Raw genomic sequence first — 12,040 nt, 5'->3', positions numbered from 1 at the left:
CAGGTTCAAGTCTCACTCTCCGACTTGATAGCCATGGAATGTGCATTCATAACATAGCCAAACAGGTTGATTATCAATCTGTAAATCCTTCCAATATGCCTATGGCGATGGTAAAAGATGGAGAGGGCGATTCTCCGATATTGAGGCCAAGTGTTCGCGCCGTCGTGAACGCCGTCGCGTTTCACACCGGCGCAAACAGGGCCCGGACACGGCCTATTCTGGCCCCCACAGGGGGTGGATGGCGGCGGCGGGAACCTTTTGTGTCGTAGTGGCCGCTCGGCCCATGCGGCCGGAGAATCGCCGCTCGCCGGTTCTCCAAACGGCCCGGTGCGAATCGCGCGGCGCTGGTTTCCGGGGATGGGAGAATCGTGTGCGGGGGTCGAGGCAGCGTGGCGCGATTCGTGCGGTGCCCCGGCGATTCTCCCACCCGGCACGGGGGGGCGGGGGGGGGGGGAGAATAGCGCCCAGAGACTTTCGTGGTCAGCCATGCTTGATGCGGAATGATGCCCTTCAAGCTAAACAGGCTTAATAATAATAATCTTTATTGTCACAAGTAGGCTTACATTAACACTGCAATGAAGTTACTGTGAAAAACCCTCAGTCGACACATTCCGTCGCCTGTTCAGGTACATGGAGGAAGAATTCGGAATGTGGAAATTACCTAATAGCCCATCTTTCGGGGCTTCTGGGAGGAAGCTGGAGCACCCGGAGGAAACTCATGCAGACACGGAGAACGTGCAGACTCCACACAGACAGTGACCCAAGCCAGGAATCGAATCTGGGACTCTGTAGCTGTGAAGCAACAGTGCTACGCACTGTGCTACCGTACCGCCCACATTGTAACCTGTTCCAGAAAATCGTAGAAAAATACATAAGCACATGCTTTGTCTGCCTCGTGTCAAGTACTATGACATTGTACAAACCACCGGCAATCAGTAGAATTTTTTTTATTTAGAAAATATTTTATTACGGCATTTATAATTTTCATTCATTCGGTAGAATTAGAACTGTCTTAACGTCAAAAAGAGATCTTGAGGTTTTAAAATCCTTCTTAATGATTTAAAAAAATAGATTGTCATGTTTAAAAAATAGATTGCGCAGACCAATGTTGCTGCTAACTTTAGCCTTAGTTTAAGTGCTCTGTTCTATCACCTTTGCTCTTGAGTTGCCAGGTATCTTTCTGATACCGCCACGTGGTTCAAGTCCGAGTAATGATCAATAATCCAACACACCGCTTAGTAAGAGTTAAATCAACGCACATTTATTATATACAGTAATCAATACTCATGCATAAATTCTACGCCTAAGCTACTTCCTACAACTAACAGGCCAATACTTAACTTAGAAATGGCCCACCAGGTCAGGGAAATGAATGGCCTTTCGTTTGGGTTCTGAGCCTGCGGGATTCGAAGCTGGTACAGATCAATAGCTAGGAGCGCCTATCTCGTAGCGAGCGTTGAAGTAAGACTTACGATTTGAGCGGCTGTTGCAGAAGGCTAGCAGAAGGGTGCGGAAGGGGTAGCAGAAGGGTGGCAGAGAGGAGAAGGGCCGATTTGAACTTGGACTCTATACTTATAGTCCCCAGGGGCTTCCCGCCTTTCGGGGCGGACCCTGTACCTGGTTCCAAGTGATTGGACTTCGTCCCAATCACTTGGTTCGATATTCTCCAATGCTGGAGCGATTCCTTGATCGATGGGCGGTCTTGGGGTGATCGTTCACCTCCCTTTGTGTAGGCTCCTGTTGGCGCCAAAAAGTCTGGGTTGGCTTTGTGTGTCTAAAATGTTGCACATTGTTCCCGGGGATTGCTCATTAATATTCAGGTGGCTGGTGTTTTGTTGTGCTGATGGCTGCAGGTATCGATCTTGTCTGGCCTTCCTAGAGGCGAATACACAGTTTTACCTGCAGCTGCTTGTTTTAGTCCTGTTGGCTGATTTTCCCATCAGCCTTTTCCGTTTGCCATTTTAAATTGGGGTTGGCCATTCTGAATCGGGCGTTAGCCATTTTAACTGGCTACACCAACCGGCAGGTATCTTCCAGGAAATTGTAGAAAAGTACATGAGTACATGCTTTGTCTGCCCCATGTGTTAAGTACTATGACATTATACAAACTATCGGCATTCAGTAGAAATATAATAACTCTTCAAATCATAAAGAGATCGTGAGGTTTGGAAATCCTCCTTCTGAATGATTAAAAAAAATAGATTGTCATGTTAAAAAATTAGATTGCGCATAACAACCAGTAGGCATGTTCGCGGACATCTTCAACCTCTCCCTACTCCGTGGTTCCCACCTGTTTCAAGAAGACGACCATCATACCGGTGCCAAAGAACCAGGCAATGTGCCTCAATGACTACCATCCGGTGTCCTTGACATCTATCATTATGAAGTGCTTCGATAGGTTGGTCATGAGACACATCAACTCCATACTCCCAGAATGCCTTGATCCACTGCAATTCACATACCGCCACAACCGGTCCACAGCAGATGCCATCTCCCGGGCCCTACACTCATTCCTGGAGCATCTCAACAACAAGGATTCCTACAACAGACCCCTATTCATTGACTACAGCTCTGCCTTCAACACCATAATCCCAGCCAAGCTCATATCAAAACTCCAAAACCCAAGACTTGGCTCCTCCCTTTGCAACTGGATCCTCGACTTCCTGACCCAAAGACCACAATCAGTAAGGATAAACAAAACACCTCCTCCATGATAGTCCTCAATACCAGTGCCCATTCACGGCTGCATACTTAGCCACCTACTATACTCCCTATTTACTCACGACTGTGTGACAAAATTTGGCTCCAACTTCCATCTACAAGTTTGCTGATGACATGACCGAAGTAGGTCGGGCCTCGAATGAGTCAGAGTACAGGAGGGAGATAGAGAACCTAGTGGTGTGGTGTAACCACAATAATCTCTCCCTCAACGTCAGCAAAATTAAGGAGCTGGTCATTGACTTCAGGAAGCGAAGTATTGTACACATCCCAGTCTGCATCAATGGTGCCGAGGTGGAGATGGTTGACAGCTTCAAATTCCTAGGTGTACACATCACCAACAATCTGTCCTGGTCCACCCAAGTCGACGCTACGACCAAGAAAGCACAACAGCGCCTATACATCCTCAGGAAACTAAGGAAATTTGGCATGTCCACATTGACACTTACCAATTTTTACAGATGCACCACAGTAAGCATCCTATCTGGCTGCATCACAGCTTGGTTTGGCAACTGCTCAGCCCAAGATCAGAAGAAACTGCAGAGAGTCGTGAACACAGCCCAGTCTATCACACAAACCTGCTTTTCATCCATTGACTCTGTCTACACCTCCCACTGCCTTGGGAAAGCGGGCAGCAAGTGGGGAAACGGGTAACATTTGAAGCAAAGAACATCGTAGCAGATAGCGGAGGTAGATATGTAATGGTGAGTGGCAGGCTGGAGGGAATGGAGGTCGTGTTGGTTAATGTATATGCCCCGAATTGGGACGATGCGGGATTTATGAGACGGATGCTGGGTCGTTTCCCGGACCTGGAGGTAGGAAACTTGATATTGGGAGGGGACTTCAATACCGTGCTGGACCCAGGGCTAGATAGATCCAGATCAAAGACCGGAAGAAGGCCGGCAGCGGCCAAGGTGCTCAAGGGGTTTATGGACCAAATGGGGGGAGTGGATCCATGGCGATTTCTTAGACCGAGGGCCAGGGAGTTCTCCTTCTTCTCCCATGTCCATAAAGTGTACTCCCGGATAGATTTTTTTGTTCTGGGAAGGTCGTTGATCTCAAGGGTGGAAGAAGCTGAGTATTCAGCCATAGCGGTTTCGGACCATGCCCCACACTGGGTGGACCTGGAACTAGGAGAGGAAAGGGAGCAGAGAGCACTCTGGCGATTAGATGTGGGATTGATGGCGGACGAGGGAGTGTGTGGAAGAGTGCGGGGGTGTATTGAGAGATACCTGGAGGTCAATGACGACGGGGAGGTCCGTGTGGGAGTGGTATGGGAAGCACTAAAATCGGTGGTCAGAGGAGAGCTGATCTCCATTGGGGCCCACAAAGGAAAAACAGAGGCCAAGGAAAGGGAAAGATTACTGGGGGAGATTTTAAGGGTGGACAGGGAATTTGCAGAGACCCCGGAGGAGGGACTGTACAGGGAGAGGAGACGACTCCAGATGGAGTTTGACCTCCTGACCACCAGAAAGGCGGAGGTGCTGTGGAGGAAGGCACAGGGGAGGAGGTATGAATATGGGGAAATGGCTAGTCGCCTGCTGGCTCATCAGTTGCGAAAGAGGACAGCGGCAAGGGAGATAGGGGGAATTAGAGACGAAAAGGGAGCCACGGTGCGAAGAGCAGGGAAGATAAACGAGGTGTTCAAGACCTTTTATGAGGGACTGTATAGGTCCCAACCTCCAGAGGGAGAGGAGGGGATGCGGCAGTTCCTGGATCAATTGAGGTTCCTGAGGGTGGAGGAGCAGGAGGTGGAAGGCCTGGGGGCACCAATTGGGGTGGACGAGGTTATTAAGGGGCTGGGGAACATGCAAGCAGGGAAGGCTCCGGGACCAGACGGGTTCCCGGTGGAATTTTATAGAAAATACCTGGACTTGTTGGCCCCGTTGTTGGTGAGGACGTTCAATGAGGCCAGAGAAGGAGGGACTTTACCCCCGACAATGTCGGAGGCGACGATATCGCTAATTCTGAAGAGGGATAAAGATCCGTTGCAGTGCGGGTCCTATAGACCTATTTCATTATTGAATGTGGACGCCAAATTGCTGGCAAAGGTACTGGCATCGAGGATAGAGGACTGTGTCCCGGGGGTGGTGCACGAAGACCAGACAGGGTTCGTAAAGGGGAGACAACTGAATGTCAACGTGCGACGACTATTAGGGGTGATAACGATGCCCCCAGTGGAGGGGGAGGCAGAGATAGTGGCGGCAATGGATGCAGAGAAGGCATTTGATAGGGTGGAGTGGGAGTACTTATGGGAGGTGTTAAGGAGGTTTGGGTTCGGGAACGGGTTTATTAGCTGGGTCAAACTTCTTTATGGGGCCCCAACGGCAAGTGTAGTCACGGGTCGGCAAACAAGACAGGGATGCCCGCTATCTCCACTGTTGATCGCGTTGGCAATTGAACCTCTGGCCATGGCGTTGAGAGACTCCAGGAAATGGAGAGGGGTGATTAGAGGGGGAGAAGAACACCGAGTCTCACTATACGCGGATGACCTACTGTTGTATGTGTCGGACCCAGCGGGGGGGATGATAGAGGTTATGCAGATGTTGAGGGAGTTCGGAGATTTCTCGGGATATAGGCTTAACATGGGGAAGAGTGAACTATTCGTGATACACCCAGGGGACCAGAGTAGAGAGATAGAAGGCCTGCCTCTAAGGAAAGTGGAAAGAAACTTCCGATACCTGGGGATTCAGATCGCTAGGAGCTGGGGAACCTTGCACAGACTTAATCTGACACGATTGGTAGAACAAATGGAGGAGGACTTCAAGAGGTGGGACATGCAGCCTCTGTCGTTGGCGGGCAGAGTGCAGGCAATTAAGATGATGGTCCTCCCGAGGTTCTTATTTGTATTTCAATGTCTCCCTATACTAATCACTAAGACCTTTTTTTAAAAAATAGACAGGAGCATCACAAGCTTCGTGTGGGCAGGGAAAGTCCCGAGGGTAAGGAGGGGGTTCCTACAACGTAGCAGGGACAGAGGAGGATTGGCGCTACCGAATTTGGGCGACTACTATTGGGCCGCCAATGTGGCGATGATTCGTAAATGGATGATGGAGGGAGAGGGAGCGGCGTGGAAAAGACTGGAGAGAAAGTCCTGTAAAGGGACGAGCTTAGAGGCGCTGGTGACGGCGCCGCTACCGCTCTCACCAAAAAGGTTTACCACGAACCCGGTGGTGGCGGCAACATTGAATATCTGGGGACAATGGAGGCGACAGAGAGGTGTGCGGGGAGCCCTGGTGGGGTCCCCAATCAGGAACAACCATAGGTTTGCCCCAGGAAGAATGGATGGAGGATTTCAGAGCTGGCACCAGTTGGGGATTAGGAGAGTGGGAGATTTATTTATAGATGGGACGTTTGCGAGCTTGGGAGCATTGGAGGAAAAGTATAAGTTGCCCCGGGGAAACTTCCTTAGATATATGCAGGTGAGGGAGTTTACAAGACAACAGGTGAGGGAATTTCTGCTGCTCCCGGTACAGGGGATCCAGGACAGAGTGCTTTCGGGGGTGTGGGTAGGAGAGGGCAAGGTGTCAGAGATATACCAAGAGATGAGGGAAGAGGGGGAGGAGTTGGTGGGCGAATTAAAAGGAAAGTGGGAAGAAGAGCTAGGGGAGGAGATAGAGGAGGGTATGTGGGCTGATGCCCTAAGCAGGGTAAATTCCTCTTCCTCGTGCGCCAGGCTTAGCCTGATTCAATTCAAGGTGCTACATAGAGCACACATAACGGGAGAAAGACTGAGCAGGTTCTTTGGAGTGGAGGACAAGTGTGTTGAGGTGCGGCGGAAGCCCGGCAAACCACCCACATATGTTTTGGTCGTGCCCGGCACTGGAAGGGAGTGACGGGAGTGATTTCCAAGGTGGTGAAGGCCCTGGGGGCTAGCTCTATTTGGAGTTGCGGATGAGCCGGGAGTGCAGGAGGCGAGAGAGGCCGACGTTGTGGCCTTTGCGTCCCTAGTAGCCCGGCGTAGGATTCTACTCATGTGGAAGGAGGCGAAACCCCCGGACTGGAGGCCTGGGTAAACGATATGGCGGGGTTCATAAAACTGGAGCGGATAAAGTTTGCCCTGAGAGGATCGGCTCAAGGGTTCACCAGGCGGTGGCAGCCATTCCTCGACTACCTAGGGGAACGTTAGAGGGAAGACAGATGACCAGCAGCAGCAACCCGGGGGGGGGGGGGGGGGGGGGGTGGAAGTTTTAGTTTATGTTAAACGATTAGATTACCATGTTGATTAGCCATTTGTTTATTGTTAAACTTTCTTTACTGTTATGTTTGATCTGTAAAGGGAAAAAATTTAGATCGAAAATCTTTTCAATAAAACATATTTTTTTTTAAAAAGGGAAAGCGGGCAGCATAATCAAAGACCCCTCCCAACCGGGTTATTCTCTCTTCCAACTTCTTCCATCGGGCAGAAGATATAAAAGTCTGAAAACACGCACTAACAGGTCCAAAAACAGCTTCTATCCCACTGTTACCAGTCTCCTGAATGACCCTCTTATGGACTGACATCATCTATATTGAGTAGTACAACACTCCGTATGCTCACCAAATGACTGTGCCTATGTAATTGCATATTTATGGATGTCCTCTGTTTTTTCATGTATGGAACGATCTGTCTGGACTGTATGCAGAACAATACTTTTCACTGAACCTCGGTAAATGTGACAAGTACGGGTTCAATTCCTGTACCAGCCTCCCCGAACAGGCGCCGGAATGTGACGACTAGGGGCTTTTCACAGTAACTTCATTGAAGCCTACTTGTGACAATAAGCGATTATTATTATTAAGAAATCAAATCCAAAATGTAGAGCTAGGAACAGTTTCATTTCACTTTGGTTTTTCTTGATGTTTCTATTTCATGACAAATATTGACCCAGTGTTTAATATAGTTGATGCATTGTGACATCCTTACTGGAGAGCTAGTAATTTAATATAACTATAGCAAGATTATTGAGGGATATTTATTGAGTACAAGGAAATAGAAATGAAATTTGAAGTGATCCCAGTTGACAGTTTATTTAGCAGTTTCCCCACATTTTATTAATTTGACTTAGCCCAAATTAGTTTTGCTTTAACACCTCAAAATATTTCCAAAATGACACCGTTCAATTCTGTCTTAAATGCATATGCATCAGGAAAATAAGTTTGCGTTACTTATATATAGATTTAGTTCTTGCATTGAAATTTGACTCGTCAGTTTTCTAACGCTTCACATTTTAATATTGACTGTTGTTAAAATTGTATATTTACCCTCTTGTCCTCTAAAACCCCTGTTACTAGTTATTGCACGCTTTATTATAAGTAGTTTATTCCAAATCATGTTTTTTTGGTAATAAATGCCCCCACTGTCTTGATAGTCTTGATAGATAAATTTATTTCCAATTAATTCACTTTATGAGTAATTGATGCTCTTTAAACCAACTGTATATTTTAGATGTAGCTTAAATATTAGTAAAGCAACTGAAGAGTTCACATGCATTGAAAAAACAGTCAGCAACTTGGGCTGAATAACAAAACGGGTATGGGAAACCAAAAAACTGAACCATAGGATCAAAGTGCTTTTGTGCAAGGCCTGTATCCTCAATACATTGCTGTAAGGCAGCAAAGCCTGGACAACTTGCAGCTACCAGAAAAAAGGCTCAATAACTTCCATTTCCAGTGTATGACATATCCTCGACATCACATAGAAAGGTAAAGTCAGCAATGAAGCATCCTTTCTGGGGCAAAAATTCCAATTATGCTAGTATTTGGGTATTTGCAAAATATGGAAGATGACCACGTCCCCAAAGATATGCAACGTAGGGAGTTAGCCCACGAAAGAGAATAGGCTGATTCTAGAATGCTGCCGAAAGAGACACGAAAGCCCTCAGTACCAGTCATGACAAGTGAGAAACTCCCATCGATGAGCGTTGTAAATGGCGACACCAGCTGTGGATGGGAATTTGCCACTATGATGATGCGGTTTCATAAGCTCCAAAGCACATGCTAACCCTCCTTGTGGGGAAGGCGTTGGCATCGTGGTAATGTCACCGGACAAGAATCCAAAGGCCCAGGGTAATGCTCAGAGCGGCAGGGTTTGAATCCCACCATGGCAGCTGGTGGAATTTAATTTCAATTAATAAATCTGGAGTTAAAAGCTACTCTTGGTAATAGTGACCATGAAACTATTGTTTTTTTAAATAATTTTTAAAAATATATATTTATTCAAATTTTTCGACAAATGTTCAACAAAACCCCCCCCCCCAACAGAAGAAAGAAACAAGAACACAACAATTAGAAATTATACATTGGATTTCCCCCATATACAATAACCCCCCATATAACATTTAAAAACACAAATAGGGAAACCCCCCCCCACCTTCACCCAAATGCCACCTCAAAAGAACCCCCCCCCTCGCCCCCCCCACCCTTGGGCTGCTGCTGCTGCTGACCTCCTCCTAACACTCCGTGAGATAGTCTAGGAACGGTTGCCACCGCCTGAGGAACCCTTGCACAGACCCTCACAAGTCAAACTTTATCCTCTCCAGCTTGATGAACCCTGCCATGTCATTGATCCAAGGCTTCCACACTTGGGGGCTTCGCATCTTTCCATAGTAGCAAAATCCTCCGCCGGGCTACCAGGGACGCAAAGGCCAGAATACCGGCCTCTTTGCCTCCTGCAGTCCCGGCTCGTCCGATACCCCAAATAATGCCAATCCCCAGCTCGGCTTGACCCGGGCGTTCACCACCTTGGACATAGTCCTCGCAAAACCCATCCAGCGTCGGGCTCGACCAGAACATATGGACGTGATTTGCCGGGCTCCCCAAGCACCTCCCACATCTGTCCTCCACCCCAAAGAACCTACTCAACCTCGCCCCTGTCATATGCACTCTGTGAGTAACTTTGAACTGTATTAGGCTGAGCCTGGCGCAAGAGGAGGAAGAATTAACCCTACTCAGGGCATCAGCCCTCAGACACTCATCTATCTCCTCCCCAAGCTACTCCTCCCACTTGCCCTTTAACTCCTCCGCCTCTTCCTCTTCCTTCAGCTCCTGGTAAATCGCCAAAACCTTGCCTTCTCCAACCCAGACACCCGAAATCACCCTGTCCTGAATCCCACGTGCTGGAAGCAACGGGAATTCCCTCACCTGCCGCCTCACTTGCATGTACCTGAAAGCGTTTCCCGGGGGTAGCCCAAACTTCTCCTCCAGCGCCCCTAGGCTCGCAAACGTCCCATCGATGAACAGATCCCCCATTGTTCTAATTCCTGCCCGATGCCAGCTCCGAAACCCCCCATCCATCCTTCCCGGGACAAACCGATGATTCTCCCGAATCGGGGACCAAACCGAGGCTCCCACCTCGCCCCTGTGTCGCCTCCACTGCCCCTAGATCTTCAGCGTCGCCGCCACCACCGGACTCGTGGTGTACCTTGTCGGCGAGAGCGGCAGCGGTGCCGTCACCAGTGCCCTCAGGCTCGTGCCCACACAGGACGCCATCTCTAGCCTCTTCCACGCCGCCCCCTCTCCCTCTATTACCCACTTACGCATCATCGCCACATTGGCTGCCCAATAATAGCCACACAAATCCGGCAGCGCCAGTACCCCCCCTGTCCCTGCTACGCTCCAGAAACGCTCTCTTCACCCTCGGGGTCTTATTCGCCCACATAAATCCCATGATGCTCCTGCTTACCCGTTTGAAAAAGGCCTTGGGGATCATAATGGGAAGGCACTGGAACACAAAGAGAAACCTCGGGAGGACTGTCATTTTGACCGACTGCACCCTACCTGCTAGTCAGAGTGGCAGCATATCCCATCTTTTAAAATTCTCCTCCATCTGCTCCACCAACCGTATCAAATTGAGCTTGTGCAGGGCCCCCCAACTCCTAGCTACTTGGATCCCTAGGTACCGAAAGCTCCTTTCCGCCCTCTTCAGCGGTAGCTCGTCTATCCCCCTTCCCTGGTCCCCTGAATGCACCACAAAGAGCTCACTCTTCCCTACGTTAAGTTTATACCCAGAGAAGTCCCCAAACTCCCTGAGGATCCGCATGACCTCCGCCATCCCCTCCACTGATCCGCCACATACAACAACAGGTCGTCGGCATACAACGACACCCGATGTTCCTCTCCCTCCCCCGGACCAGTCTTCTCCATTTCCTGGACTCCCTCAGTGCCATGGCCAATGGCTCAATCGCCAGTGCAAACAACAAGGGGGATAAGGGCACCCCTGCCTCGTCCCCCGGTACAGCCGAAAGTACTCCGACCTCCGCCGGCTCGTAGCCATATGAAACTATAGTTGATGGCTGTAAAAACCCATCTGGTTCAGTAATGCCTGATGCTCTTCAGGGAAGGAAGTCTGCCATCCTTGTCTGTTCTGATCGACATGTGACTCCAGATGCATAGCAATATGGTTGACTCTTAACTGCCCTCTGAAATGGCTTCGCAAGCCATTCAGTTATGTCAAAACGCTACAAAGCCTACACAAAGGAATGGAACTGGACGAATCACCTGGCATCGACCGAGACACTAGAAATGACAGTGGCAAATCCAGCCCACTTGACCCTGCAAAGACCTCCTCACTAACATCAGGGGGCTTGTGATAAAATTGGGGGAACTGTCCCAAAACTAGTCATGCAGCAGCCTGACAAGAAAGATAGAAACTTAGAAAATAGAAGCAGGAGGAGGTCATTTGGCCCTTCGAGCCTGCTCCGCCATTCATTATGATCATGGCTGATCATCAAGTTCAATACCATGATCCTGCCTTCCCCCATATCCCTTGATCCCTTTAACCCCAAGAGCTATATCTAATTCCTTCTTGTAAATTACACAATGTTTGATCAAGGAAAACCCAAATGCTTTCTATCGGTATGTCAGGAATAAAAGAATGACTAGGGTAAGAGTAGGGCCAGTCAAGGACAGGGATGGGAAGTTGTGTGTGGAGTCTGAAGAGATAGGCGAGATACTAAATGTATATTTTTCGTCAGAATTCACTCAGGAAAAAGAGAATGTTGTGGAGGAGAATGCTGAGACCCAGGCTATTAGAATAGATGGCATTGAGGTACGTAGGGAAGAGGTGTTGGCAATTCTGGACAGGCTGAAAATAGATAAGTCCCCGGGGCCTGATGGGATTTATCCTAGGATTTTCTGGGAAGCCAGGGAAGAGATTGCTGAGTCTTTGGCTTTGATTTTTATGTCATCATTGGCTACAGGAATAGTGCCAGAGGACTGGAGGATACCAAATGTGGTCCCTTTGTTCAAGAAGGGGAGTAGAGACAACCCCGGCAACTATAGACCGGTGAGCCTCACATCTGTTATGGGTAAAGTCTTGGAGGGGATTATAAGAGACAAGATT

General features: G+C 48.8%; 1 protein-coding gene across 2 annotated transcripts in view; it reads left to right on the top strand.

Annotated features, from left to right (window-relative positions):
• ldlrad4a (low density lipoprotein receptor class A domain containing 4a) overlaps positions 1-12,040 on the top strand; it is a 629,055-nt gene that overhangs the window by 88,333 nt on the left and 528,682 nt on the right. The gene's annotated exons all lie outside the window — the stretch shown is intronic.

The sequence above is a fragment of the Scyliorhinus torazame genome, chromosome 11, assembly GCF_047496885.1.
Source record: "Scyliorhinus torazame isolate Kashiwa2021f chromosome 11, sScyTor2.1, whole genome shotgun sequence".
NCBI classification, from domain to species: domain Eukaryota; kingdom Metazoa; phylum Chordata; class Chondrichthyes; order Carcharhiniformes; family Scyliorhinidae; genus Scyliorhinus; species Scyliorhinus torazame.
This window is presented reverse-complemented; position numbering and strand designations above follow the sequence as displayed.